The sequence below is a fragment of the Calidris pugnax genome, unplaced genomic scaffold (assembly GCF_001431845.1).
Source record: "Calidris pugnax isolate Ruff unplaced genomic scaffold, ASM143184v1 scaffold89, whole genome shotgun sequence".
NCBI classification, from domain to species: Eukaryota; Metazoa; Chordata; class Aves; order Charadriiformes; family Scolopacidae; genus Calidris; species Calidris pugnax.
In genome coordinates, this window is record NW_015090865.1 from 7,723,570 (window position 1) to 7,748,423 (window position 24,854).

A 24,854-nucleotide genomic window follows, 5' to 3' on the forward strand; every position below is an offset into this window, starting at 1 on the left:
GCAGAGATACTGTAGTGTCTTTTGGTGTCTTTGAGGATAGACATGTATCTTCTAAACCAAAAACTTTTCTTTTGTAAATCGAGCAGCAGGAAGCGGGTGGCCTGTGCCCCAGGCTGGCTGCCCCTCACATGGTGTGGTTCTTCCTCACCTGATGATTGCTTCATCATCTGTTGGAAAACAGGAGTTTGACATGACAGCACTGCATGTGTTGCTAATAACTTCCTTCTTGGAATCCTTTGTACATTGCAATCATTTAACCAACAAACTTAAAGCAGAACCAAAATGAAATTCAAGTTACTGGTTCAGAATACACAGCTTCATATGTTGAGGACTGAATCCTGCTCTGCTACACTGCGGTTACCATAGTTATCATCAGTGCTTATAGATTGCTTGGTTTTGAAATATTATGCCTGCTTGGTTTTTATTCACTAGTGGTGCGATAGTATTATTGAGAATGCTGCTATCTGAGAACACCTCTATCAATCACACTGCACCAGTATTATCTCCTGCACCCACTATTGATGAAGGGCGCTGTAAGTTTTTCCTAACTTCCTGACTGCCTGAGGTCTGCAGGACTGAAATTGCAGAGGATGCGTTCCCACAGCGGGCAAAGGGGGGATGCCGTGGCCGAGGCCGTGCGGAGCTGGCAGGGGCAGATGCCAAGGCTGTGCAGAACTGGTTGTGGCAGAGCAGGGACACAAATGGCCACAGGCGATCAATTCTATGACGCTCAGCCCCTTCCCATGCTCACATAGGAGCTTCACATTCCAAAAATCATCCTAACTCCTCTGGCATTTCAAACATGTGCCTGTGCAAACTGCTATTAAGCATTCTTTTGACCGTTCAGCAGTGCAGTTAATACTAGGAATTGTAAGGGTTAATCCATTGACCTGTCATCTTTGTATATATTACTATATTTATCTCCACTTCCCTTGCTGACTTTTTGAATTCCCTCTTGAGACCACAACGTGCTAATGCTTGGACACTGAGGTGCTAGGAGCAATACGTGTGCTGTGGAAATGTAGACTGCTTATACCAAACACAAAGAATAAAGTACATTTCTAAAGAATTTCTCAATTGAAAGGGAGACTCTGAGAGCTGTTTCAAATGTGGAGTCCAGACACTGAAGTGCAGTGTGGTAAATCAGATGCCAAAAATGTTGTGCTTACTAATTCATAATTAATAGACAATAAATCATTAACATATCGTTTATTAAACATTTTATGGGAGCTTTAATCTAAAGCCATATTGATTTCCTTGCTAGGAAAATCTGCTTTACCGTTGTTGAAGTAATCCGGGGGGGATCAATAAAACAGGTAAAGGCTTCTGGCAATTCTGAGATCCATGTGTGCATTAACAAGTGCGTTGTCCAACAGGATAAACTGGCAAGAAAGAAATAGGACGTCTGTGTCATAACAAGAATAGTGAATACAATTGGTTAATAGTAGATTTGAATTACAGTTTTAGTGTAATTTGTAGCTTAGCATGATGATGTTCAGAGATATACCTACAGCTCATCCATTTAAAGCATTTTAAAGTTGTCCTCAGCCTGGAAAGGGCAAGTGATAAGGTTCTGGTTTAGTCCAGTTTTCTTTGGCTGATGTGTGACTCCAAATACAGGGAGCATGAGAGGACCTTGGCTTTTTTCCTGAAGTCTCAGACGTGTGCGTGCCTGGGTGTGTGCCTGGCATCAAGGACATCAGCATCTCTTTGCCTGGTCTCGGCCAGTGATGCCCCACATTTAGCTCCAAGACACACTTCTGAAGCTTATTACTTACAGCAATACTGAACCTTAACACTAATGCCTAGCAGCATTTACTCTTCCGTACATTTATTTTCAGGCAAACAATGTCTGGGGTCTTTAGTCTGACCCAAGGAGAGGGTGTATGAGATGAAGCATGGCGTACAAGATCTCACAGGCAAAGCCAAGAGCATCTAATATTTTCTGTAAACTCTACAAATGCTTGGTAGTGTAACTGTGGAAGCAGAATAGGTCCCGTCAGTCTCTCCTTGCCTGCCATTCACAGGGGTCTGTGGAAGTGCAAGTGGGGTTCGTGACCCCTGTCAGTACATCTGTAGGGCTGCCCACGTACCACCATCCCCGTGTTTTGTGTCTGTAACGTGCAGAGTGCCCTGTCCCTTCCCCCTTCACTTGTTAGAGCAGATGTTGGAAAAGAGAGAGCCCCAACTCCCGTTGGCCCAAGGGCTTTGCTGGGACGGGAAGTTGATGGGGCGCATCGGGAGCATCCCAGCTCAGGGCTCTGGTTCCCATCATCGCTGGGAACCGTACTCCCACTGTTCTTCCTGTCTCAAGGAGTCAGTTTACCAGTCTTGCCTTATTTAAAACACCATTCAAGTGCTAGGTGGGTCCAAACCAAGAAAGAGTATTTTTCTGTCAGTAGCAGTCTGTATTAATCTTTGAGAATTACTATCTTTTCATATTAAAAAAAACCAATATTAGTAATCCATTGAAACTCTGCCTGTAAATCTTCCTAATATTATTTGTTGTCTTAGGAACAGGTACATTCAGGCTTAATAAACTGGGCTTATTTTGACTCTTGGAATAAAACCCTTTTTTCTGGCTGAGACCGCTGATTGAAAAGTCTGTTAAAGTTCCTTGTGCTTCCAAGAAAAGAGGAAGGATAATTGTGTGCTCCTCAGTTCCAAGAATTGCAGCTCAGGAATATAAAGTTCAGTGTGCAAACCTCAGGTCTTTCAGAGAAAGTCATATTATTCACAAAATCCATTTGCTCAAGGTAAACCATAACCTTCACTTGTATCCATAAAAAGCAGTTTTCATTTTTCCCTCACTAAAGGACATTTTGTTAGGGTTGATAGTAACTTGGTAAGCTGGAGAGTGACAAAGTGTATCATATATGAGCATTTGTAAAGGTAGCAACAGAAATGCTGTTTCGGGATACCACTCATTTTGGCCTAGGAAAAGCGTTCAATGCTACCTGCAGAATAAGAAGCAAAGTCCTCATCTTAAAATCAGGAATTCATGCTTGTACACCTACCCTATCTACTTAATGGGTTACATTACAATACAAGGTATTTCCTTTCTAGACCTCTGCAAGCAGACATTTGATCAGCCATAACTGGAATTGCTGATTAAATGTTTTTTAAAAGGTAATAACTACTCATAAAGAAGTTGCATATCCAGCTCCATCATTCACTTGCATTGTGCCTCTCTGCCACCTCTGGCCATTTGCCTTTATATTTTCTAGTAAAATAGGAGCAACTTCATTCTAGCGCGACTTTTTAGCTCCTACCATATTGCTGGTGCTACAATGAATCACATAATTTTCATTTGATGGTTCTGTCTTGGCACAATATGGTCTTTCATTTTCAAAAAGACAGTGGTGGCATCATATCTTTCTATCAAGCGTGCTTGTGCCAGCAGAAGTTCCAGGAGCGCTGGTACTGCTGAGATGTGTTTGTCCACGAAGGATGGACCTCCTCCCTCCCATCAGACACCTCGCTCGCCCTTTCAAACTAACACCTTATGGTCAAAAAAGAAGCTGGCAAAGCTAAGTAATTGATTTAGATCTTACTCAAATCTGGAAAAGTATTTTAAGTTGAACTTGTTTCATTATGGAGACCTGTGTTTCGTGCAGTAACTAGGACCTTTGCAAACTCCAGCCAAGCAGTGTGTGTGTGTATTTTTTTCAACTAAGTATTATGTGCAGGAGATGCTTTGAGTACATCAGGAAAAGTGCATGTAAGAATTGTATGTTTTCATTGTTACAAACACAGCAGATATTTCTTTTTTTAAAAAAGAACTTTTTTTTGCTTTGACAAGTGGGCATTCAGGAGAAATTAGTAATGTTTAGTTGTATTAAAAATACTGACATAGCATAAAGAAGTAAGCGTACGTAGTCGTGGACGTATGCCCACTATATGCTCCCCTTGGGGCCATGGAAAAATGCCTTTTGTTTCTCCTTCAGGCATTTGTCTTACCTGTGGATGTGCTCTCCCAGCCTTCTCTCTAGCCCACTCCTTCCCTTTCTCTCCATCCCTCTAAAGGTTCTGTGCTCAGTCCCACATCTCCACCCCATCCCTCCACTCGTTGGCTGGGATATGGAGAACAGACATTTCTACAGCTCTGCTCTCCTCCCATTCATATTGAACAATACTGAAATTAGGTCTTAAAACAAGAAGGAAAAAGTATATGGAGAAGTAATCTTTTTCTAGATGGTAAGAATAAGAGAAAGAATGTGGTCAAGAAGTGCTGATGTGAAATTACTAATAGAATTATGAAGAGTAACTTAAACGTCCATTGGTGTTTGGGCATACAGTTAGATTATTTTATTCTCCTTAGAGACACAAAATCTGCAAGAGGTGAAGCTCATGTGCACCTTTCATAGTCTGTTATATGATGCCAGAGTAGTTACTGAATATTCACGTAGCAGTAAATACCCATTTTCAGGTGATTTATGCATCTTTTGAGGCTGATCTCAAGCCTCATTGCTTTGTAGTCGTGAGTTGTTGAATATAGTTGGGAGAGTTGGAAATAATGGCACAATGAAAACTGTCAACAGATAAAAAACCTATTTCTACCTATTCTAGGCTTATATCAATGCTTGTAAGTCTAATCTCTCTTTCCTCTTCTGCCAGAACTGAAGCTGATTAAGGCATCTTTTCAGGCTACAAAAGTGCCATTTCACCCACAATTGTTTTAACATTGTAATTATGCCCCTAAGCCACTCAAAATCTGATGCAAACAGAAGCCACAAACTCTTCAGGAATTTCTGAGATGAGGTGTGTGTCTTTTGGCTGATTGCTGCATTGAAGAACAGTTAATTGTGGGAAGTGGGAACAGACCCTCTTTTTGCAGCCAGACAAAATAAAGAGGCACAGGTATGCAAATGTGACCACAAGCAGGTCCTTCTTACAAAAGTAGCAAATTAATTAAAGCTTGACTAGACGTTGACTGAACCAGGACTATTGAAACCTCGTTATGTCCTAATTAAATCTTTAAATAGTTAGGAAGGAAAGCTTCTAATATACTGGTACAAATCATGCAAAACAGCTCTTTTTCACACCTATGAAAGCAATGTTCTTTCTTTCTCCTGTTCTCCAATTAATATGTTCTTTTGCTCCATAGTGGCTGGTAGTTTAAAACTGCAACAGGGTTTCCCCTCTTCCTTTAGTCAAGTGATGTTAAGCCATCCTTATAAAAGAAAAATGACATTGCTTTATTTTTGGGATAAACCTGCATATCATGGAATAAATTATTCTCAATAGCTTACAAGCTTCAGATCATGTTTTCTTTCCGGTTAGAAACATGCGTAAGATTCTGGATTGGTTTTATCTTCTCAGATAGTTCATTGTAAATAATTTCGTCTTATAAAGATTTTAACTTTCTTTACAAGTTAAACTGATTCTAGTAAATGTTGGAAACAAAATCCTGTGTAAAATTAAAATGTAATAAAGATTTATTAAATTAAAATGCATAAAACTTCAGGTCTAATAAGGACAGTTTTATTAATGAATGTAAATTGCAGGAACCCATCTGAGGCACCTGCTAAATGTTCATTATAAATTACTCTCATAGACATTGTGATGAGTTTCATATTGTAGCCAGACTTATAAAAGCATGCAGATTGCTTTCCCAAGGGACTGTATATTTACTTAACAGTGTAGTTAATTGCAATTATTTATTTTCTAGTGATTGCAAACGGCTTCTGCATTAAAGATATATGTGGCTCATAGGAATTATTCAATTACCTCTCTTTTTCTAAGTCAAACCTGGGCTCAGATTCCCAGAGGTAAGTCAGCAGCGTATTAACTCAATATGTTCCTTAGCTTTCAGCTGGGGCCAAAACTCTGTAGCCTGAAGTCCTCTCAGCAGAGCTGCCTCAAGAAACAGATTACCCCTCCCCGCAGATGATTTTTTGACATCTTCCATTCCACACTGATGCTGCCACGCTTATTGGCAAGATTCATAGGAGGTTAATTAAATCCGTCTTCAAAACAATGAGGGGCCAATGAGCCATATCCTCGTTGCAATTGTAAATTAAATGATGCAATTGTTTCTACTTCCATCACGGATATGGGGAGAGATGAGTGAATGGATTGTTCTCTGGCTGCTCCTCTGGGGCCCTGCAGGATCTCGTAGCATGTGGTCGTAAACCTGCTTTTAATTTGTGGCTACAGGAGGAGATGACACCGTTATCAGCAGGCGGGGGTCCCGCTCTTCGGCCCCATGTGAGAGATGACACTGTTTAAAAACTAAAAGGGACTCTATTCCCGGCGGGGTGCAGCAACTCCTCCTGTTTCAGATGCAAATTAATACAAACACAGTTACAGAGCAGGACAGAAAAGATGATACGCTGATCAAATTTGGCACTGGTTGGGCTGTAATTAAAATGTACACAAATTAAATACAGTTATCTTCTGCTTTCTAATAGGACTGAGCGTCATTAAACTAATTAAAAATGCCGCCTATGAACCCGTCCCTGCTGTGAGCGTTCGGGGCTGCCCGGGGCCCGGTGGCAGCTGGAGGCTCAGCTGGCGGCGGGTGACGGCGGTGCCAGCAGCGCCCGTCTCCGCACAGCCCGGCCACTGCGGGCCCCGGCACCCCCGACACCCGCTGCTGCCACGGCCCGACGGTGGTGGCAGCACGGCCCGGTCCCTCAGCACTGCTACTGGGGAAATGCCTCCACTCACAGGCTAGCCGGGGGGGGACAGAGGCCGGGGAGGAAGGAAGATCCTGCAAGGGCCTGCGCCCCCATGGCAGGCTCGTGCGTGCCCGCTGGCAGGAGGAGCGGTGCTCCTGCAGCCAGAGTCACCTGGAGGGAGACCTTACAGCCATGCTCAGGCTGAGTCGGGAGGCAGGGGATTTGTTCCAATGGACACGGAAATATTGGCTTGCCAAGGGCTTACAGTTAATGAGAGACTAATGCCAGATCCCAGGCACCTGCTGCAGCCATCCCAGGGTTAACCTGTCTAACAGGGACACAGGTTAATTTCTGCATGGTGACGCATTCGTTAAGAAACAGACCCTGGGATTTGTTTGCCAGAACTTTGACAGTGCCCAGGCTCTTGCACCTGTAATACGTAGAGTGTTTGAGTCCCAATACGGGCAGCGCTTCATTGCACGCTTACCTTTAATGTTGTCTTTATTGTTGTAAGTCAGGGCAGTCATCTTGCAGGGACTTGCAAGGCTGTAGCCTTGTTAGGCTTCTGTTCGGCTGAGGGGAGCACAGCAGGGCTGTGCCTCTTACATCTTGCTGAAAGATGGGGTTTGAAGGAAGGACTGCTCACCTGCCTGTGCCGACCCCCTTGTCCTGGCACTTGCCTGGGGTAAGCACTACATACTGAGTTGCTTGCTTTTAAGCTGTATGTCTCTGAGGCCCAGGAGAGATGGGTAGGGTTATTTTAAATGTTCCCCTTACCCAGAGGTCATTTCAGTTCTGCTGAAGGGGTCAAGGGGGTACAGTGGTGGTTTTGGGACTGTTCAGCTTCTCACTAGTCCTGCCTAAGGACTGAAGGAGCTCTAAGGGTACATCTTCTGCGTGCTGAGTCTTTGAAACAGTGTCAGTTTGTCTTGATAACACGTCACCATAGAGGTTCTCTGTGTCCTACTGCATCTCTTACAACTATAGTTCCACCGTGGAGATCAAATCCGTTTCTTCTTACACAAAGCCCGAAAGGTTTCTGAGTGAAGAGCGGGAACCAGGTACGAGTCCTGGTAGTGACTGATACATTCTCTCTTGTGAAAATTTTAGCAGCTCTTCTCCATGTTATTTAAAATCTAATCCTGAATTTTTGCATTACTGCTTACACAGGAACTCTGTTAGGAAGTTATTTGCAGCTATTAGAAGCTTTCAGAAGGATCTGTAATGTGTAGTAATTTAATATGCAAAGCCATTAAGGGGTTAAAATAAATTTTATGAAAAGAGGTTATAGGATCTTTATCACATGTTGTTTATCTGATCAACAGTTAACAATTTAAGACAGTATTATCCTAGTAAAAAGAAGATTTGTTTCAGATACTGACATAAACATCCCCTCATAATAGTGGCTTTTCATTTACTGCATTGCAATGTACCATAAGCTTAAAGGCACAATAGCTTCTTTGTGTCTCTCAATAATGCTTGTCCAGAGTGATGTCAGTCAATTTTTGACCTATACAGTCTGATGTTATCCTCAACAATCATAGAACAGATTATTTTTTTTTTTCCTTTTAATGAGTGAAGAGTATGCCATTAAAATCCTTGAGAATTATTGTATTCCTTTATGGTGTCTTCCTCTGGAAGAACGAAGTGTATTACCCACGTGGATATTTTTGCAAAGTCATTAGGATCTTTCATCTGGCTTCTACTAGCTTTTGTTGTTCCTTGGATTATGTTTTTTACACATCATTGGGTAGCGAGAGGAGGTAGGTAGAGTTGTGGCTGACTTCCCAAACACTGCTATAACTTGCTATGTCAGTGGGATAAATAAATGCTGACAGTTAAATAGCACTCTCTAGCAGAGACTGAAAGCAAAGTTGTATATGTGAAACAGCATCCTGGTAGGAGCAAATTCTGAGCTCAGCCTCTCTCGGGGCATGCTGGAGTCCCAGGGAATAGCACAGAAAATCTAAATGAAGGGTCAACCCCTTTCTGTTCCTTGGAAGCTGTTCCTGCAATGTGTTTCTGTAACACTATTTTTATTACTTTTATTCCTATAACTAATGCTTCCCTGAAAATCAAACCAGCTTTAATTCTTCATACGTTTTCAGCTGAACACTGAGAGTAACTGTAGTGCTGTCATTAAGCTTGCAGAAGCACAAACTTTCATATGGATCCTGTATTTCCCCCTCCCCATCATTTGGGGGTTTTTGATTGATGAAGTCTCTGCAGCACAGCCCCTAAGCTCCCCTTGGAGAAACATCTCCGGACTATAGCTGCCACCGCTGGCTTTCTCTGCCCTTCAGTGTGGGACATAGAGGGTCACAGAAGGTGGCACTGTACAACCCAATCCTACCAGCTTTGGAGTAAAGTCAAGTGTGTGCTACATGCTTGAGTGACAACAATCGAACTTAAGCCAAAGGTCCAGAGTATACAAGAGATTTAAATTAGAGATTGCCAAAATGGGATGGAAATTTCTTTTTCTTCTGTCTACCAGGTATTTTACATTATATAAAATGAATACTAGATGATAATTGCCAATCTGGAGTCCTTTATTGATTTAATTCAATAAGCAGCTTCACCTCCACCTTTTGCATGCACTTGTCTTAAAATATATGCATTATGAAGACAGGGATTCAAAGTCTTTAGGAAATCGATATCAAGAAAGGATTCTGTTCTTCAAATATTGACAGCAGAGTAACTCTAAGAAACAATGACAAACAATAAAAGCAGGGATAGACAAAATTGAGGCTGTAATTCTATTGGAGTTAGGCTCTACAGAAGTCTCAAAACATTGCTTGATATTGCATATCATATGTGCTTTAGCAAAGAGCTTGTGTTGACCCCTTGCTGTCAGAACTTCTGGTTGAAAACCTGTGACTATTGAAATGAAGGCTGTTTTTGCCAATGATTTCTGTACAGCTGGCTGTTTCACTTGATTTTTTTGCCAATAACTTGCACAGATTTTTTTTCATCCATGAGTGTGCACTGGGGAGATATGGAAGGATATATATAGGCTGTTATCATTAATATTGTTCCCGCCTTTTATAATTTCCCTATAACTAAACCTGACATCAAAGCCTGTAATGTTACAGTATTTAAACTGAGCAGCTCTGTGTGCTAATTTATTGTGGTTTTGTAATGGTAATTTTAAAATCCTTTAATACTGACAGCTGAATTCCCTGCACATTGAGTGTAGTTCCAAGAACTTAAAGGATGTCTTTTACAGTGTAAAACAAGTTACAGTTAGTGCAAATCATATTGGGTGCTTAGTTGATACGTTCTGAAATCAAATTGTTACAGATAGTTCAGTGCTACAACATGCAATAGTACTATGTTATTAACATTTATCCAGAAAAAATATTTTTCAAATGCCATTCAAAAACCAAGTCTGTTTTGATTTTCTCACTCTGAAATATCTGAAGACAGTCCAAAAGTCTAGATAACAAGTAGTGAGTATCCACCATGCAGATATGGGAATTTCTTTTTGGTAGGTCTTGAAGGTTTATCAAGTATTACCCCACTTGTAAATATAACTGAATAAATCAGATTTCTTTTTCATTTCTGCAGTTTTAACAAGTGCTGAATTTCATGAGGGTGTCAGTATTGGACCCAAGTGAAGCATTTGAGAGCTCTGTTCACATCTGATAGTAGAAAATTCAGAGCTAATGTTTTCCTTGAATGTATTTCAAGGCATCTATAATTAATGCAGCTTTAGGTACATTTTTTTAAAAATTGCAAGGTCAATTCTACTTGTAGCTGCAGAGCTGGTGCGTTGAAATCCATCGAACTTCTTCATGATTTGATGTGAGGACAGCAGGGCAGTCTGTCTTGTTACCAAGACCCCAGGCCAGCTCTAGATGCCAAAGAGGAATCACAGGTGGTACCAGGTTTTCTGATCCTAAATCTCCATCACATTCACCTTACACAGCCTTGCAGTAGCTCGGGGAGGGTTCCTGGGAGCTTGTGTTTAGAAGACTGCAGTCTCCACATCCTGCTGTGTTTACAGCAATGTTCCTGTTCCTTTCATATCTAAATAATATTTAGAAGCTGCCAGCAGACAGTTTCAAATGAAAAATCATGCATGAGGAATCAGCCACGAGAGTGGCTGAACCATAAGAAGTTCTTTTCTTGGAACAACCGTCCAAGGAATTGGTGAATGCCCCATGTTTTACCAGCATGGAAGATTTGTTTTACCAAAGAGATGCCATTTGCTTCAGTTCAGGAGGAAATGTTGCAATGTAGTGGTCTGTGGTCTGTATGATTAGACTAGACAAATTCGTGGTCACTTTTGGCTTGAGTTTTGACCAGTAATTTGTTAAAGCTTCCTAAGCAGCTTTAGATACCTTCTGTCTCAGATCTGCTTTTCAGTAAAATTATTCCTACAGAGTTTCATGCTGGTGAAGGAAGATACCACTTCTTTGTTTCTTTACCATGAGCGTCTCACGGATGCTAATAATTAATAAGTTAAATCTGCACCTGACCACAAACAGCTGATGAAACATTTATTTTATTTATCCACTATATTCCTGATAGAGACAATCAATAGGTAAAATCTATGCAAATGTGCAGAGTTCAAGTGAGGGCTATCCGAAACGGGACTTAAACTATGCACCCGCCTTTGTGCCAAATTTTCCAGGTTTTTTTTTTTCTCCTGTAATGAATACATGTATTTTGTGCATTGGAGCATGGCACAGGGCCTTTTGGATGGCAGGCTCTTCAAGAAAGAGGAAGAGAGTTTTAATCACAAAAGCAGAAACTTCAGTCAGAGAAGTGATTCTACACTTTGTTTCATTTGTAAATGGTGCGTATTGGCTTTTGTGAGACAGAACCCGGGTCCAATTCAGGACAGCGCTTCATAAATTCTTTACGTGGGGCTTTTTGAGTCTGAAATGGTGCACATGAAAAGAGAAGGAGATTGAACGTAATTTGTTCCAACAGCTAGTCTAAGATTTTTTCCAATCAGGATTCTTTAGGCATATTCCTCTTTGTTGAGCTATAAGCAGCTTTTAAAATAATAGCATTAGCCTATATTTCAAGACTTCACTGGGGGTTCCCAGCTATGGTGATTAGTTATAAGAAACAAGAAATGCGTGTATTGTAACCTTTTAATGGATATGGGAGGCTTGTAAACCAAGTTGAGATTTGAGCAATTCGTAGATTTCAAAATGAGCTGTAGAGTTCACTGGAAAAGAAAAATGTGTCATTGAAATTCATGGTGCCACTTTGGTTTTCTTTGCTGAGATTTATCATTGAAAGCCATATTGCTTTCCCTTTGCCTTTATTTAAAGCTCTTCAATACATTGTTTTTAAGGTCCATTTCTTTTACAAGCTTTTCCTTTCAGCTTGCTCAGGGTATCGGGTCCTATGAACATCTGTTTGTGCCTAAAATCAGCCAGGACCTGGACTGTATCCTGCCTCCCTACTCCCTTTTGTTTCCAGAGGCTATTGTTTCCGATTTCATGCTATCAGAGGGGCTGCATGTTTTCCTGTGTGAAGTTGTCAGAGAGATAAAAGCACAGGAGCAGGGTCACATTTCGAGGGATGGGCATGAAAAATTGGTAAAATGTATCTTGAGGGCCACCCACAAGACTTGCTTGAAGAAATTCAGAAGTAGAGAATAGAATTGTAATTTCAAAATTGTGCCAATTCCAAAGTGGACTAAGTAGTGGGGAGGTGTTTAACCGGCAGAAATCTCTTAGTCAGATTTACTCTTAGTTGACTTCTTCCTGTTATGTAGCTTGAGTCTCCAGTTGGATTTTATTAGAAAGAAAGTACCATCATCTTCATTACGGTGCCTGCCCGAGTCTTTTCAGTACAAGCGCGAGATGCCAGAAGATTCATAGCAAGTGTGTTATACCTTTCAGTCAGCATGAAACACCAGGGAAAAGAGGGACATTAGTGAAGTTGTTTAGCTGTCCAAAGCTACCAATATGATATGAGACCTGCAAAGAATACAGTAAGGATGGTAACGGTAGAAAGACAAATAGTGCAGCTTAATTAACTTAATGAAATACATTTTCCAGGAGGAGAGCATGATACAAGGCTTGTAACTGTGGCTGTTGGTTTATAATGCTGTAAACCATGATTAACCCAAACGTACTGATCCTTTTGTCACTCGTGAATTCCAGAAGTGGCACCCTGGTTTTAAAGGATGCAAAATAATTCATTTGGGGGCAGGAGGGAAGAACAACTGCAGTTTCCCATACATCTGATTTAGGCAGTTTAATAGAGCATCCTCTTGCATCAGCATTAACGCAGTGGTAAGAGGTTATGTCTCTCTCTCTGAAAGTACTAAAAAGCCAGTAAAAAGTTCTCTTTACCCTTAACACAGCGTCAGTATCACTGAAGTAATGTCCTGCTAATTTGTATATCATATGATCTTAACTGTTCTTGTTTAGGTCTTGACTAGATAGAAAATGAAGAAAATGGTTTTAATAGTACTGTTTGAGGTCAGTGATTCAATAGGATGGTTACTTTTACTTTAGAAGCTTGTAATGAGGATTTTGTTAAAGTGCGTGACAAGAAAACAAATGGGATATGTATGCTGTATTTTTTCCAATCCAAGGGGCACACCAATACACAGGTTTTTTTCATTTTTGTAATATAGCAGACAGAAATACTAAATACATTTTATTATTGAATTTATATCCTTTGTTGTAGTAATTTTAGAGATTTTTTTTTTTAAATAGAAAAAGAGGAAAGCAGCAGGTTAAGAAAATACTGCAAAGTGTTTCTGTAGGTGAGTTTAAATAAGAGCACTGAGTATTTTTAAATAAGACTATCACTTATTAGCACTCATATTGTAGAGCCTGTTGCAGGTTCTGGGGACCTCGGTCAGGTTTCTGGGTCCTGCTGCAGAGGCAATGTCCCCTCCAGCACATGTTCCGTGTCCTGGTGGCCCTTCCCTGGGGATCAGCGCGGTCGTGGACCTCTGCAAGGCTCCGTGGGGCTCAGCAGGGGCTGCCCTGGGAATATGGGGATACCCCGGCCCCGATCAGCATGTGCCACAGGGCTGTGGTGTAGGGTGGGCAGTGGGGCCCCCATGTCCCAGAGTGGTGCGGGACAGCACGGCTGGGCAAGCTCCTCTGCGGAAAGTCACAGGCACAATTTCAGTTTCGGGGGGAAAACAATCATCCATTTGTTTAGTTATCAACACAATGACAACAGCACTTTCATATCTTGTGTCACGTCAAGTGTTACGGAGAGGAATTCTCTCTCTCTCTCACTTCTGCTGTGAATACTGCTGGTCACATCCGTTTCTGGTCTTGCAGGTGCAAGTTCTTTTTGAAATAGCAGCTTTTTTACCCCAGGAGTTTTCTTTGGCATACCTGTCTGATTTTGGATGGGTAAAATAATTTACTTTGTTTAGCTTTGTCTCAAAAGGGAAAAGAGCAAAGGCTAGAGTAAAAATTAATAGCACATCTTAAAATCCATTACAACATCTCCCTTTTTTCTCAGTAAAAGTGAGTGAGAAAGGCCTCTCTAGAGGAAATAAAGAAGAAGTTATTACAGCTTTCACTTTTTGTAGAGTATGAAAAAGCTTTCTGTATGTTAAACAGTCTTGTGGACATCTGGCATGATTGGTTTTAATCTGCTGACTAAAAAGTCAGGATTAAATCTTGCTTTACACCTCTTTGTATTGCAGTCAGTAAAGTGACAGAGCTGCTCTGAAACAATGGCACTACTTATTCCACCCAATATGCCATGTGGTAGATCACCCCCTTTTTCAGCACCACTTCTCTGCAAAGACAATGAAGCATCTGGTGGGGTTTTCCTGTGTCCAAGATATTTTTTGTCAGTAATTTCACTCAGCCGGTCTGCTTAGCTCTCCCTTGGTGCTACTTTTTGAGACGGGGTTTGCCAAACCCAGTGGCAAGAGGTCAGGAGGCCAAAGTGATGAATTTTTATGTGCCTGTTTCTTGTGTTTCTGCTCAGTCATGATTCTTTGCGCGCTGTACTGCCTCTGAAAAGGAGCCACAGTGAGCAATTTGTCCTCCTGGGCTGCAGAGAATGGGGAGGCAGATGAGTTAAAGTAGCATGTATGGCTCCGGACAGAGACGCACACAAATGTTGTCTTATGGCGGAACAGAACACTCCTGTCACCATTCAGCACGAGAGGGGCTTGGGAGATTTGTAGCCTGTTGGCTTTCCATCAAGTGACAAATGAATTTAACAGCACTTAAAGGTACAGCGAAAAGAATAGCACCTCACTGACTAGTGCACAGCTGTTAGCTTTAAAATGATGTTGCATTAACACTTCTGAACTTGCATTTTTCCCTCTCTCTGCATAATTGGGAGTTCTCTGTATTTCTCAGCATGTTTGAATGCCGGTTTGCTTTAAGGAAAAAAAATTCATCTGTGTTTCAGAAACTCTGTAGAATATGCTTTCTGGTTGTTTTGCCCAGTTGGGCCCCAGTCCCTTCAGATGGATCGTTGGTCTGTACGAGCAGGAGGACCGTGAAAGGTGCATTTCTGGCAGAGCTCTCTGTCCTCTCTCGACGGTGTCAAGCGAGCCAGGGATCGACGTTTGTTGTTGAATTAAATCCCTCTGGATCCCCAGCCAGTGGTGTGAAGTTGCTGTTCCTCCAAGCCCTCCTCTCTCTCTGATCAGCTGTGTCACTCTCCTTGGGTGCAGTTTGTTGTTGATCATCAGCTGAACTTCGGACCCGTTCGGTGGAGGCAATGTCCTGGGGGTAATCCTGAATATGGCTGTGATGGTCAAGCCCTTGTTCTCATACTGCCAGAAACCACACCAAAGAGGACGCGAAGGTGCCTTACCAGGGCTGGTGAGGAGAGGCAGTAAGTAGAACATGCCACCCTATTTCCTGCTCTCCACATGGACTGTTTTACCTCACAACTGGTTTTTATGTGTCACCAGTCTTTTTATTGGGTGTGGTGTATGTCACACACATTCTGATCTGTGAATCCATCCTACCATTTATCAGGAAGAATAAGGAAAACCTTGGGTCCACACCTTGCACAGTACTTCACAAAGATATTACTCATTCATTTTATCCAAAGAGCATTTATTTTACTGTGTGAATATGTGCTCCTGGAAATAAGTGCAGTCCCTTGTGATTTGCATCTTGTCCAAGAAGCAGAAGCCTGCCCTTTGCCTGCCCTCCTGGGCCACCTTTTCCTGTCTTCAGAGCCAACTGCCCGCAGACTGGGTGACAGCAGCCGTGGGAGGGAGGACCTTCAGCCACCCTGCCTCACAGTGCTCTCAGCTATCAGAACATAACCAGCTGAAAAGGATTGTTTGAACTTGCGGGCTGCTGGACTCATATTCCATTTCAAAAGTGAATAAAGGAGCAAATGATGTGGAACCAGACAGGGAGTACATCGATGAGAAATGAATGAGATATGGCAGGGTGAAAAAGAGCCAAGTCAGGGAGGCTGGAGAAACAGAGAAATGAGAAAAATACAATAAGGAAGTCATTCATGTGTTGCATCAGCAAAGCATCACCTGATCAGCCAAGTCTCAGTCTCACCGTAACACTGTACAGCACATACCAGTCATTAACAGTGAATTTCACTTCCCATTTGGAAAACTTGTTCAAGTCAGAAAACCACGTAACAGTGATTGGAAATTATTTTCCTGTCCCATTTGCTCCCTTAAAAAGTAAACTTAGAAGACAAGCATTCTTTTCCCAGAGAGAGGAAGTGGTGGGAGAATATTAAGGTCTCTCCTACTTTGCCGAACGTCCCTGTGGTCATTTGATGAGGTGGAGGGCACACATCCCTCCATCCCTCCATCCATCCTTCTCAGAGCTGGACTTGGGCTTAGCAAGAGCTGGCAGCCCCGAACACACTTATGCCTCAGCAACTTTCCTGTTCCAGGCCTCAAATTCCCTCTTTGTTTAAAGGACTAATTAATTTTGCTATTACGCGTGATAGGAAGAAAAAAAAACCAAAACAACATTTTGTACTTCTCTGGTTTTCTCACTTTGTGATTAAAAGCAGCTAGTGTCTGCCTAAAGGCATCTAGGCTTTATGTAGAGATGTGGTTTGACTTCAGAATTGCCAGCACTTCATGTTTTAAAAGCCAGCTCCAGTTTTCCTTTCTGAGGGTAAACTTGATAGAAGTCACGTGCAAAAATGCTATTGAACAGTGTATTGGGTGTGCATCGTATATTACACAGATGACACCTGCTGTTGTAAGTCTACTTCGTGGAAGCAAAAGGTTCACGCTCTTCAGAGCCTAAGCCTTGATCTTGAGCCATGTCACGCCATTGACTTTGCACAAAGCTCCCCATTAGTTTAAAGGGCGAACTCCCGAATTTACTGGTTTTGGCAGTGGTAGTTGGTGGAACAAAATACTGGATGGGAGTGTTTCTGAGGGTTGCTGTTTGTTCTGAGTGTGGTAACGTGGAAATACCCTCTAAGCAGAGCCCTTCGCTGTGACAGGGCAGTGTGCCCTCACATCGGTCTGTGGTCCCTGGAGAGGGACTAGAGGAGTAAAGCTGACAAAATCGTCATTTGGAGTCCTGTCATGTCTAGTTCTGGAACTCGGTCAAGAAGCACCAAATAATTTTATTAGGTGTTGGCTTAAATTTTTGCTACTTCATGTTACTGTGCTCGTTTCATTTCTTAAAGCTCCCTTAAATTACATTAAATATGGAGGTAGCAGAAACGGTAACACCATCAGCACAGAGGCAAATGTTACCACTCAAAACAAAGGCAATTGCAAAGCACGCAGGAGCAGATGGGGTTCAGAGGCTATTTTGCTTTTAAAATGAAAAGAAATAGGAGGTTCTTAGTCTGAAAGTTAGATAAAAGCAAGCTTAGCTATAAGGAGAGAAGCTGCCTCTTATTTCATTCCTCCTGAATTCAAGGGAACAGGGGATTTTGCATTTCTCTACAGAAACAGATTTACATCACAGATCCTATGTGGTTCATCAAAGTCTTTGCTTAACAGAAGCAATACACACAGTCCTCTGCTTAGTCAGCTGAGTGAAAAAAGGGTAAGTGCTGTGAAAGTTTTCAACGAGGAATTTTTCAAGCTGGTGTTGCTGCTTGGTTAAAACAGAAAAAAGAATGGAAGAGAAGTAATAGAAGAATGTCTGAATAAATCTGAAGATGTTCACACATTATGGGACAAGACAACATATATATAGAAGCATTCCATAGGAATAGTCGGACTGTTCCAGTTCCTGTAACTATGGAAAAGGAAATCATTGTCTTTGAATACACCCCAGGACCCCACTTGACAGCAAGTGATGATGCCAAGATGGACAGGAGGAGAGAAAGGATTTTTCTAGCAGACTGCTTCAAATTTCCAGATCTTATAGTGGCATAGGGTTTATCCAGACCTAATCAAAGTCCTGAATGCACTTGAAACTTAGTGTCAGCAAGAGAATTTAAACAGAGCTTAAAAAGGGGCAGGGAACCCTTTACCTGAGAGCTTGGCTGTTGCCTGCAGAGGCCCCACAGCGCTTGTCATCCTTGCACAGGCAGGTGCCAAACCCCTCGGGGTCAGTTGTTTGTGAGTCAATGAGGTGCTTTGCTGAACTCAGACTTGGAGATCACAGTGAGGAAAATGGAACAAGAGAATCCCAAAAGATGTGGAACCTGACCAGAAGGAGCCAGATAGAGAAAACTAGCAGCTAATTACCATGCAGGTGAATATGTGTAAGGGAAACGGATTTCTGTCCTGAGTTTTTAATACTTAGATACAAGGGAGAGCAAGGGGGAGAAATTAACAGTGGTACAAAAGAATTTGCCTTTCTCAGTTTGACAAAATGGGGTGTGGGAAGATGCTGTGGGAAAAAATTTAGGCATGTGAGAAACTGTTAACCCTTATTCCCTTTGGATCTGTGTAGGTGAGTGAGTAGTAATTAATGTTTTGCTATTCAATGGGTACTGATGAAAATTTTAGAGTTAAACTGTGGCATACATAACAGCTAACTGAACAAACTGCCTGGTTTCAGAAGAAAGCAATGTTTAGAATAGTTAGCCAAAATTAGGAAAGTCAGATTTAAGCATCAGAGGCTTATAAATTAAGCACAGTGCCTGAGTAGCTGGGTTAGGTTATGCTAAGCATCTAACAAACAGATTGGATTTTGTTACTGTTAAACATGTAACAAGTGCCAAGAGGGATTTCTTTCAATTGCCGTCAGAAGTGTGTGTTCTAGGTGAAAACGGCGCTGGGAGGCAGCTGATGGCTGCAATCTGTTGGTCCTGTCTCCCGGGACAGAGCTGTAATAGCACATTCTTTCCAAGAACTTGAGGTTGGGGTTTAACACTTTCTTCTAGACCTGTAATCTCAGAGAATCTTAGTGGCAAAGGCCTTTTAGATGCAACTGAGATTCCTTTCTGAAGAGAGAATGAAAAAGAGAGTCGCCATTGCCACCAGCTGTTGGCACGGAGGAAAGCGGCAGCTGGGGACAGCGGGCACCCTCCCGGCAGGGCTGGGGGACCCTGCATGCAGAAACTTCCCCCTTACAGTGAGCGGGGACTCTGTAGGAGCTGGGGGTGTTCTCAGCAGCCCAGGAGCAGGCCGGGGTGGCTGCTGCCAGGCAGAGGCTGCGCCTTCAGCTGCCCTCTCCCACCTCAGTGCTGTACCTGAAACACCCGTAGAAGTGGTTTTGCATTGCCTTGTGGTACACTTTGATAACATTGGCATGAATGATCCAAGTTTCTGCACAAGAAAATGCATTTTACCGTGAACTCAGTGCAGCTGATGTGAAATTGAGCCCAAGGAAAGGCATGTTTCCAGCAGGGATCATTTATTTTCGGGACGCAGGAGATCTTTGAGACTGGCAGCATGAAGATAGGATCTTGGTGCTGAGCTTTTTATGTTACAGGTGCCCCCCCCAAGAGGTATTTTAAAACCAAAATACCCCTTTGCCACAAACCAGCAAGAGGGAGGTGCAGTGGGGACCAGCTGCTGTGGGTCTGGGGCAGCTTCTGGGCCAGGCTTTCACGGGTGGTGGAATGGGCACTGCCTGCGATGCTCTGTCAGCCCTGGAGGAATACAGGCAGCAGTGTTCTGTGGTTGGCATTGATGTGTCATTGGGAGAAGGGCCGTACGCCTGCCAGGAAAGTGCTGTGCCGGGAGGAGGGACAGGAGCGGTGCCCGAGGCTTCGCCCGTGTCCCAGCCCCAGCTGCCCAGGCACCATGGCTTCTCCAGGAAGGCTCAAAGAGAAAGTCATTTCACGTATTGATACTTAAAGTGGCTTATAATTGATACTATTTGTTCTTTATTCAGCTAACATTTATCTCACTGCTGAGTTAGATTCTTGCTCCTGGAAGCCTATTAGTATTAAACGCACAGTAACTTCTCTGAGACATTATTGCTATTTCGACACTGTTAAAGTTAACACAAGTTAATATACAGGCTCAGGGCCATTTTTTCAAATAAAAGTGTGTCCCCTCTCAGATGGGTTTTGATTGCTTTACTTTGGGGAGTTAAGCTCTCTGATTTCCCTAATTGTTTGCAGCAGCTGCAGGGCTGAATACCTCTGCACCCTTGTGAAAAATGGGCTGAAATAAGTCTCCATTCCAGTGGCAGACAGAGTTTAAAAAAGACGATGTTACCCTGTAGCTAAATGCACATGTTTCATTGACTCAGAAAGTTATATTTAACTTTGTTTTTCTCACTTGCAAATTTTATTTCTCTTATATCACATGATTTGGTGAATTTACTGTCAGTATATTCCCAATACCCAGGAAATCACATCAACCCCTCAGAGGTAAGGAGGAGCCCAAACAAGACAGATATTCCTGTTATTCCCAAAGTAGCAAATCTTTTACCTCACTGATTGTTTCAAATACAATTTGCATCCAGATAATAATAAAAAAGCATTTGATTATCCTAATTTAATGCGTCAGATTGATTTGGGGTTTTGAGCAGCATTTCAGAATAAGAATTTCACTGTCGTAATTAGATGATAGATGTACCTCTGTCTTTTCTGTCCTGCCAGAATCCACAGAGTATGTAGCTGGGATAAAATGAAATATCTTAAATTTAATTGATTTGGTTGCTTGTGTGCTCAAGACCTTATTACAACTGGCTCACGTTAGCATTCTTCAATTCTCTCCTGGCACTTTTAGCAACAAACACTTCTGTTTTAATCCATGTGGCTTATTGGAAATTGCAATTGCAACTACTGCTGAGCTTTTTCAATTGTAAAGGAGCAATGAATATATTCTACTTTGTTCTTATTGTTGTTAGAAGAATTCAAAGTAATAATAAGTCCTAAGAAGAGTATTCCAATTATTGGGAAAAATAATACACATCTTTAGAATCACTAGACAGAGGCAATAGGAAAGTTTGAGCCTGTATGTGCTTGGATAACACCTTTTTTCAAAAAAAATGTGTTGAAGTGATTACAAGCATGCAATAACTCAGCTCACACATCAAGAGGTGGGCTCAGGAGTCTAAAGGATGTTCAGAAAGCAGGAGTGCAAAATCAATGAAAAATCAGCTGCAGTTTTCAACAGAGCAGCGCTGGCAGGAGGCAGCAGTACAGCTCACAGCTGCTCAGTGTTCCCATGTAAAAGCAATGTAGAAAGCAATTATATATTGTAGAATATTGTGTGTGTATGTTATAACACAATTGTTTTAATGTCTGTCCCTTTTTACTGTAAGTATGCAGAGATACAGCCTAAAGCATTTCAGTGTGTTGTATATGGGAGCAGATGTATTTTGAAGGTTGCATTTATACTGTAAATCAAAAGGCTTTCAGTTTCTGAGGGTTGCAGAGTTTAGAAGAAATTGCAGATTCCTCTCCTGTCAATATAAAAAACTTTCACTTCTAGCTTTGCATAATAGTACACTTTTAAATTATGTTCCAAGGCAATCATCAGAGAAGTTATTGCTACGTTTTACAATTCAATATACATAAATTATCGCAAAGGGTTATTTAAAAAATACAGTGAAGCATCTACCTGTGCAGACAACATATGTGAAAACAGGAGTAAGACATGTCTGCATTTGCTAAGCGAAGGCTGAATACCGAATTCTTTCCCAGCTCTGAATACAGCTCTCCTGCAAACTTTTTAACCAAATTTTGTTTCCAAAGAAAAAAGGATTTTTTTAGAAAGATAACTTGGGTAGAGTTTTGATCCCTGGTTTCCTCTTTTCTGACTTTGTAAAAACGTACCTTTGAGGGAATACCCAAAAAGAAACAGTGTGTTTTCATAGCATTTTTATTTTCTTTACCAGCAACAAAAAATCCCTTCATAAGTAGACTTGTCTAAAAAGGCACATGTTCCCGAAAGTTTTCTGCTTGGGTGACTACGACTTTGTAGAAATTGAAAGGAGGAGGAAAAAAGGAGTGCTCCAGCTTGTATAAGAAATGAACCTTTGCCCAATCACTTTTTGTCTGTGAATAAGGTAACTTTTTGTGCATGTGAAATTTGAAAGCAATAAGGTATGTGGGTCCTTTCTCTATATTGGTTCTCAAGAGTCGATCGCAGGGTTTTTTCTTTTAGAGCAGGCCTGAAGTTGTGAGATAAAGCAGCTCAGGAAAAAAAAAATGTTCTCAAGCAGATGCCTTTAAGAGACAGAAATCATGAATTTCTTGAATTGCAACCACTCTGGGGGTGGCTACAATGACTTTTTGACAGTGACAGTAACTCTGCCTTGTCTTTTCGAGCCCTTCTTTGGCCCATTCACTCTGGAAAGCTGCTTAAGCGCACTTAAGCGCATTAGCATTTGGATGCTCGGGACCGTATTGACCCTCATTTGGAAAGTTTAAATGAGTGAAAGATGGAGCGATTTGTTAGGGCTTTAGAAACCAGCTTTAGAGAGCTGCCGGTTTTCCGCTTTGGTTTGTTCGGGTGCTTGTTCTAATCTGGTGCGCTGTTTAAAGGCGACCAGACTGATTTGTGACACATGAGCCCAAAGCGCTATTTTTTGGGGCTTGACCCGATTAGCTGATCTGTGCTCTGAATTTCAATGGCTGGTATCGGAGGGAACGGCTCGCTGGTGGGTTACCCCACTGGGTCCACCACAGATACAGATGGTGAAACGGCAGTTCCGTGTCCGAAGGGGCCACGGGGATCCTGCAGTACACAGCAGGTCCAAGGTACCCCAGTAGGTCTGCCCTTAAAATAAGTGGTACCAAAAACGCAGTGTCCCTGTTGCTCTGGTGCCTCTCCTCCTCCCTCCCAGCTGGAGGCAGTTTAACTGGCTGCTGTGGCATCTCCCCTCTCTTCTCGCAAGTCTTTCAAAAAACTATCTTAAAATTCTGCAGAAGAGATGAAGTTCTCAAAGGGCAGCCCATGTCTGTGTCCGGCGACCAGCACTCTGTCCTCCAGTGAAAACTGGCATTTCATGGACACCTAAGGGCGCATTGGTGCCATGAGTGTGCTACGATTTTTGGGATAAAACACAGAGTTAAATGTTTGTGGTCTATAGACAAGGCACTGCTTTTTTGGGCGGGAGGAGACACTCAAGAAAAATTTGTCAATAAGGGGTGTCATTTCTTCAGTAAGATGAGGAATCGGCATCTGTTCAGTTCACAGACTTGAAGAAAAAAATCAGACTTGTATTTTATTTTTACTGAATCCCACTCAAGTTGTCCTTTAAAAATGAAGTTGCTTAGGTTGTTGCTTTTTGTTTGTACTATGGCAAGACATAGGGGCATTTATCAAGGATCATCTTTAAATGTCTTTTATCAAATGAGGGCAAAAAGCCTGTTGACAGATTGTTTCCATTCTAGCACTGGTAAACCCAGCTGAAATCTAAGATGTTTGGAAGCAGATGGATTTTTGTTTAAATACGTGTTTGGCATCTCCTTCAGAAGAAATTCAGAACAGGAAACTGAGAAGTAAGCTGTAGTTCCATGACATTGTGTCTGATAGATACTGCACTTCTAATAATGGATCCCAATATAAGTATTTATATTTGTGGGAGAAAGAAGCATCTAGTAGGATATGGAATTCTATTACCCTGTTACCACAGAACCTATTTATCTTCTATGTGAGTATTATGCAAAACGAAAGAAAATTTGTTGTCTGGCCATTATGAGAAGGAACGGAACAGGCAGAGCAGGGAAGTCACCTCTTTGCCTCTTCTTGAGCGAGTTTTCTTTAGCACACTTTTGCTAAGAACCTCTAGCAAAATAAGCTTTTGCTCAGAAGGATGGTCTTTGCTGGTGTCCTTTCCCAGGGCTGTGCACAGGTTCTGTCAGCCCCTGCTCGGCCGTGGAGAAGGATGCTGGCATGTCCCAGGTGTGGCTGCGCATCGTGGCTGTTTTCTCTCCGCCTTCGGGGAACGCCAAGGTTTTCTCAGTTCCCTTCTCTGCCCTTGGCAGTGTGGTTTCCATCAGCCCAGGCAGACAGGCTGGGGCAGCCTCACGCACCACCCCATAGCTTTGCCCAGGCTGGAGAACTAGGGAGCACTTTGTGAAGGCTGCCTACCCCACAGTTAGTACGTACCCTATTTCTGCATTTCAGAGCACGTAACATGCTTAAAGCTACACTAAAATTACTGCTTCAGTGAATCTAAAGTGTACTTTTCAGTTAAGTATGTGCCAGACTGCATTGCTAAAAGTTCCAGATTTTCACCTGTTCATTGCAACAGAGCAAGCCCTTTCAACAACCCTTTCTGTGTTATTCTCTAGGTCTGCTTAAGTTGTCACTGAAAGTGGCCCCAGCCAGGCGAATGGCTGGGCACTTCCTCAAAAAATCATACCTCTGTGCCTGATAAAGCATTGGTTTATAATATGTTTTAGACACTCAGTCCTCAAAATACCTAGAGATGTGAAGTTGTCTCTTATTGCAAAGGATGGTGCACAGGGAGTTCACTATCCAGAGTAAACTGTGGAACTTCTTGTCAGATTGTATAAGGGTCGCTCAGACTTTTAAATTATACTTGGAACATTAATTTACAAGGGAGATGTTTTTGCAAACGAGAGTTAACCATCCGAACTGCAATGCCAATGCAGTTATCAGCTTTTGGGACTGCGGTACAGAAACCAGTAGGGCTGTGGTGCCATTAGCTGTAGGAAGTGGCTTTTGAGGATGTTTACAAGGAATGTGTGATTCGGTGTCAGACCTGTGAAAGAACCTGGGTGCGTGGTAGTAAGATAAATGAATATTTGGCTTATCTGAATGATATGTTCTTAATATTGCCTGTTTCTCCCCAAATGGTAATTCAGTTTATTGTTTTAAATTCATCACGAGTGGAAGTAACTTAAATTTGCAATGTTTTGTATTTTGACCTACAGCAAATTATATTTTCAGGTGAACATTGAAGATGCTTAGATTGATAAAGTTCA

At 42.0% G+C, this 24,854-nt stretch overlaps 1 protein-coding gene across 2 annotated transcripts in view; it reads left to right on the plus strand.

Annotated features, from left to right (window-relative positions):
* Positions 1 to 24,854, plus strand: part of INPP5A (inositol polyphosphate-5-phosphatase A) — a 136,030-nt gene that overhangs the window by 81,217 nt on the left and 29,959 nt on the right. The gene's annotated exons all lie outside the window — the stretch shown is intronic.